General features: G+C 33.9%; 1 pseudogene; it reads left to right on the forward strand.

Annotated features, from left to right (window-relative positions):
• Positions 1-2,027: 2,027 nt before the first annotated feature.
• LOC132034756 (serine/threonine protein phosphatase 2A 59 kDa regulatory subunit B' gamma isoform-like) lies at positions 2,028-5,815 on the forward strand (annotated as a pseudogene).
• The last annotated feature ends 322 nt before the right edge of the window (positions 5,816-6,137 follow it).

Consider the following 6,137-nt stretch of genomic DNA (forward strand, 5'->3'; position numbering starts at 1 on the left):
TCACCTTTTATTATTTTCAATTTTGTAAAGACCATATTAGCCCCATAAACCTTCTTTGGTTTTCTCCAAAATAATAGTGGTAAATACAGTATATGAGGTGAGATCAATCAACTTTTTTAAGGTATTGATATGATAAAGATCGTTTATAGCAAGAATCTGTAACTGCATAAAGTCCATGGTCCATGAATTTTGTTATTTTTGGTTCAATTAATTACAGAAGCAAAGAGGAGGAAATATCAGCTTCTCATTGCCACTTTTCTGCTCGTAACCCGCCATCCCTTTCAAAATTTCAATTATAGAACTAATCTTTGAAGGAGGGAAAACAGTAATAAACATCCCATGAAGGATTTTAAGGGAGACTTGGGAATAGGAAAGAGAAACTGAGGAAGGAGATGGTGTTAAGGGAGAGAAAAAAAATTCAGCTATGTTAGTAAAATACAAGTTGTTCACTCACTCAAATAAAAGTGAGAATCACTCTTGTGCCAAATCAGCATACTGTGTTTAATAGGAACATTTTAGTGAGAATTGGAGTGTCTAATAGAAATAAGCATGAGTTAAAGTGTCAAAATGAAAATTTGTATCAAGTTTAGGAGGGTGTTCATGTATTTGGCTTTTATTCTTCCACCACTAAAGTTTTTTTCCTCTCAACCACCATTACCGCATATACCTCCAACCTTCCACATAGATCCACCTAAAACAATTTTTTTTACACGTAATCAGATAGTTTGAATTATCCTACCACATTGTCTGGCAGCCATTTTAATTTGTTTTTTTTTTTCAAGTCACATTACTCAAGAACAAATATTTTTCTACTAAAATGGAAGACTGATCTTGGCGGAAAAAGCTCTCGTCAGCTAAATATGTTGTCATCTACATTGGAACTATTGTGGGTTCACTTCCAACAACGCCTAAACCAAATGGGTCCCAACCAAGATCGGCACCTTCATTGCCAATGCTCAAGTTCAACAAAACTCTTCTTCCTCCTCTTCAGAATTTGTTTTCTGATCTTTTATGCTATAAAACTGTTTAAGGATGACATTTTGTTAGATGGGTATTGTTTCTTTATTATGTATAGATGGCGGTGGAGGGAAAGAAAAGTTTAGTGGTGGAATAACAAATAGAGGGTAGAGGTAAAATGAGTTAGGGATGTTAGGTGACATGTCACGTGTCATTCACCTCATCAAATGTGTTCATCTTGGAGAACTTTAACGGAGGAGAGATATATTTGAACTCATAGTATGAGTATATTTGAATTCAATAAAATAATGAAGAATATATTTGGCCCTTTTCCAATAGTACAGGGGTGTATTTGCCCCTTTTCCATTTTCATATCGAAACATAATTTTAACTTTCAAATATTTTTTAAAAATTTAACTTCAAGTAGTCTTCTTTGTCTTCTCAAATATCAATTCATTCATGTTTAAACGCCTCCACTTTTAGTGTAGCAACGTGAGGCATGCATATACAGCCAAAACAAACACACCTAACAAAAAAAAACTTAAACATTTTGTACGCCTCGGTTTTTATTTTATTGACTTCCACAAATATTTTGAAACCTATAAACATTTTCTTACTTTAAAGATAACTTTATAAATATCTGAGAAGGAGCACGTGCGAGGCACGTTTTATATTCAGCTAAATATTTGTCATCTACATTGAAACTATTGTGGGTATAGCTTAAATAAAAGGATAATTTTCTATAACAACCTAAGATCGGTCATCTAATAATTGAAATCAATAAAACATACTACTTTATAAGTTATGCAGCTAATAAGAATTTTTTTGAACTTTTCAATTCAATAATTAATAACAAGTAATTTTTTTGGACTTTTCAACCCAATAATTAATAACAAGGGTAAAATAAGCATGAAATGGTAAATTATCTCTTGGTTTTTCAAACTGGACAAGTAAAAATGGATAAATATTTTTAGAAGGGCCAAATATTGTTTCTTTATTATGTTATGGCGGTGGAGTCCAAATAAAGTTTAGTGGTGGAATAACAAATAGAGAGTTCAAATATAGGTAAAATGGGTTAGGGATGTTAGGTGACATATCACGTGGACATCCAATCCTAATTGTTAATATTTGATGAGGTGAATGTCACGTGGCCTGGCACCTCACCACCCCTAACCTATTTTATCTCTTCCCTCTATTTGTTCTTCCACCATTTCCTTCCCCTCCACCATCATTGCCACAACTAAGAATTGAGAATTTTGGCACTTACATAAAGACGGAGAATTCCTTCGCCACAATGATAAGAACTGGCAAAGTCAATTGAATTACCAAGATATACCTGGCAGGGATCAATAAGTGTCAAAACAAGGATCAAGATGATTGTTACAAAAACAGTGTACAACTTCTTATACCCAGAAGAACCATCCCATTAGCACTCAAAAATAAAATATGCTCCTTGAAAGCTCAATTCGAATCAGAGGAATATTGATAGGGCTTCAGTGTCGTTACCATCTTAGGCAGCACCTGCCAAATCTTAATTCTTGGAACATGGTCCTAAAATATTTACATTTTCACATTCCCAAATTTCTTCATTTCCCAGTTCTCCGTCTTTATTTAAGTGTCAACATTCTCAATTCTTAGTTGTGGCAATGGTGGTGTAGGGGAAGGAAATGGTGGAAGAACAAATAGAGGGAAGGGGTAAAATGAGTTACACCCTAATTATTCTTGACGTGGCATCCACCTCATCAAAAATTAGTAAAACGTAGGATTGGATGTCCAACTTGTCCAACTTAATAAGGGGTATATTTGAACTTTTCCAATAATTAATAACAAGTAATATTGGACTTTTCAACCCAAAATAGAAGGGTAAAATATATTTGGCCCTTTCTCGATTTTAGTACGGGGTATATTTGGCCCTTTTCCGTTTAATAAATAAAACAACTAAAAATAGATGGAGGGAGTAATATATGTGACCAATCATAATGAGTCCCGTGATTTTTTGTACCCTACATGGCTAGGCTGCAGGATGCAGGTAGAAATAAAAATATTTCTTTGATATTGATACTATTTCCCAATATATTACGATTTGTGATATTATTGTTTCTTTATTGATCTAGTTTCCTTTTAACTTCCAGGTCATGCTTATTTAGATACTAAAGTCTTTCTTGTATAGATGCTCTTTATTGTTTCGATAATTTTGATTCTTCATTCATATATTCATACTGAGCTGTCGGTCAAGATCTCATTATTATTTTTAAAAATCTTTTTGTTTTTTGTTTTTTGTGAAACATGATTGAGAAGCACTTTTGGGACTTTAGTCCGAACCCATCATCAAATTTGCCGCTTTTTGAAGATGTGCCAAAATTAAAAAGGCAAAATGTTTTGATCAAGAAGTTGCATGTGTTGTGAAATTTATGATTTCGTTGACCCTATGAAGGATGTGAGGGGAAAGAACATTAAGAGAGAAATATTGATTGAACTTGTTGATTATATGACATTCTTGAGTCCCACATTAAATGAAGTTGTACTTCAAGAAATGATCAAAATGGTTGCAATTAATTTGTCTTCAAGTTTACCCTTATTAGACCGTGTTACAAATCCTTGTTGGCCTCATCTTGAGGTCGTTTATGAGTTGTTACTAAAATTCTGACTTCACCACACACATATGCTGATATTGCAGTAAGGTACATCAATTAATCTTTTGTCTTAAGATTGCTCGAACTCTTCGATTCGCACGACGAAAGAGAGATGGAGTACTTGATTTTGATTGTTCATGAGTTATATGTGAAGTTCAAGGTGCATAAGCCATTTATTAGGGCATCAATAAGTGACATACTTCATTGTTTTGTCTTTGAGACTCAAAAGCACAATGGAATTGCAGCATTGCTAGAGGTATTAGGCAGCATAATCAGGGGATTTTCTTTGCCCTTGAAGGAAGAGTACAAGGTTTTGCTTGTCCGCGCATTGGTTCCCCTTCACAAGCCTATAGGTACGGGTGACAAATGACCGGTTTAGGCTAAATTTGAATGGATTAAAAATGTGCTGAATAATATATGGTTCATTACCTAACCCTTTCCAGAAATAACGGATTAGATTCACAAATAGCCATATTTCATACCTTGTCATTGAAAACCAACCACTATTATGAAATTTTAAATTTCATAGGTGAAACTCCATGATCACGTGTGATATTTGGAACTCTGTAACTGTAATAGTGGTTATTTTTCACAGATGGGGCCGAAAAAATGACTGGTGAACACTATTTCTAGAAAGATTAGTTGAGCTGGGTTGGATAAACAATTGGTCATAGTCCAACCCGCCCAAGTGGTTTCAAATTTTAATTTTTTTTTAATAATTTGTTTAATTGCTAAACAAGGCTGATTAAAAAAAAAAAATCAAAATGGCTTGTGCGTCAATTTGAGCTACATCTTTAGCCCAAATCAGTTTGAGTGTTGGACATTCATATTTTCATGGATTAATTTTGCCATTTACACATGCCAAATGTTTTTCCATGTACCCCAAGCGACTTGCGCAGTGTGTCCTGCATTTTGTGCAGTAAGATTTCACATTGGCTGAAATTATAATCAGAGGAATCTTGAAGTACCGGCCAGTAAGGAATAGTAGCAAAGAAGTGATGTTTCTTGATGAGTTGTATGAAGTAACTCAACCTGCAGAATTTCAAAGTTGCATGGTCCCTTTGTTCACTCAGATTAGTTGGTGTCTCAAAAGCTCAAATTTTCAGGTATTGTATGGGCTCTTTTTTTTTGGAAAAACGTTAGTTCTTATTGTAAATGTTGAAGGTTTAATTTCACGTCTGATAACTGAACTTTTACTCACTACATATCACAATAAAATTACAAAACTTTTTTTATTACATTATCGTAACTATGAATTGGTCAGAAAAATATAAATGACCTGAAAAGTTCATCCCTCTCGATAAAAAGGTATAGAAGGCAAGAATGATAGGCATTTAGGCCTCTAAAGTAAGTCAACTTTATGGCATCGGATTATGACTTATGACCCCTTATTCGTCATGTCAACACACGGGTAGAGAGTTTGCCTGAGTTGTCGTGCGGTCCCAGTTAATGCATAGTTCAGTGTAGCACCTGGATTTTGCCTTCTCCTTGCAGAGTTTTTCACATTTTAAACAAAAGGTGATTAAAATAAACATTTAAATGAAAAAAAGAAGAGAATAAAACGGATAGAGCTCTTTCAGTTCTAGAAAATAGAATAAACTTTTGTGAATTTTCTTTGCTAATTTGTTACATATTAGGTTGGTCCATTATATTTGTCTTGTTCAAGAAGGTGTAGTCTACATTGACGGAGTCAGATTTTTATTAAGAGGATTCAAATTTCAAAATGTAACACATGAAGAAGCTTTGAGAATTCAACATATGCACAATATACAAAACTAGTTTTGATCTTGTATAGATAGTATAATTTTTTTTGCGATGAATCCCTTGCGAGGTCCATGACATACTATCCACTTGGAAACATATTTTCAATTTTGAATATTTATAGAATATATGTTCCGTTGCATAATTATATTTTTAACTCTTAAACATGTCCATTTTCCTTTTATATTTGTAGGTAGCAAAAAGTGCTTTGTCCCTGTGGAACAATGATCATATATGAAATCTAATCATTCAGAATCAAGAGGTGATTTTACCCATAATTTTCTCAGCCTTGGAGAAAAACACCAGCAATCACTGCTACCAAATGGTTCAAAGTCTAAATATACAGAAAATGTTTTCAGAGGCTGATCAAGAACTTTTTTGATGTGTGTCTGATGGAGTTCCAACAAAATAAGATCCGACAAAAGATGTTTTCTTTGTTGTTGTCTGATGAGAGTGACGACTAACATCTTTGGAAATGAGCTTAGTTGGCCGATAAGATTTATGTTGCTCAGACTCTTCAAAAATATCATCGGATGCGAGTCGAATTATCCAATAGTAGTGTATTGTTGAAGGATTCATTATGGATGCGACAACATTTTGGAGAGTGTAAACAACATAGGATAAGAGAAATATATTACCCCCTCCGTTTCAATTTGTTTATATGGTTTTGTCTTGACACGGAGTTTCGAAAATGAAGAAGACTTTTGAATCTTGTGGTCTTAGACTAAAGATATGTAGAATGTACCAAAATGTCCTCTAATCTTGTGGTCTTAAACATGCCGCGTG

This window comes from Lycium ferocissimum, chromosome 10 (genome assembly GCF_029784015.1).
Source record: "Lycium ferocissimum isolate CSIRO_LF1 chromosome 10, AGI_CSIRO_Lferr_CH_V1, whole genome shotgun sequence".
Classification (NCBI taxonomy): Eukaryota; Viridiplantae; Streptophyta; class Magnoliopsida; order Solanales; family Solanaceae; genus Lycium; species Lycium ferocissimum.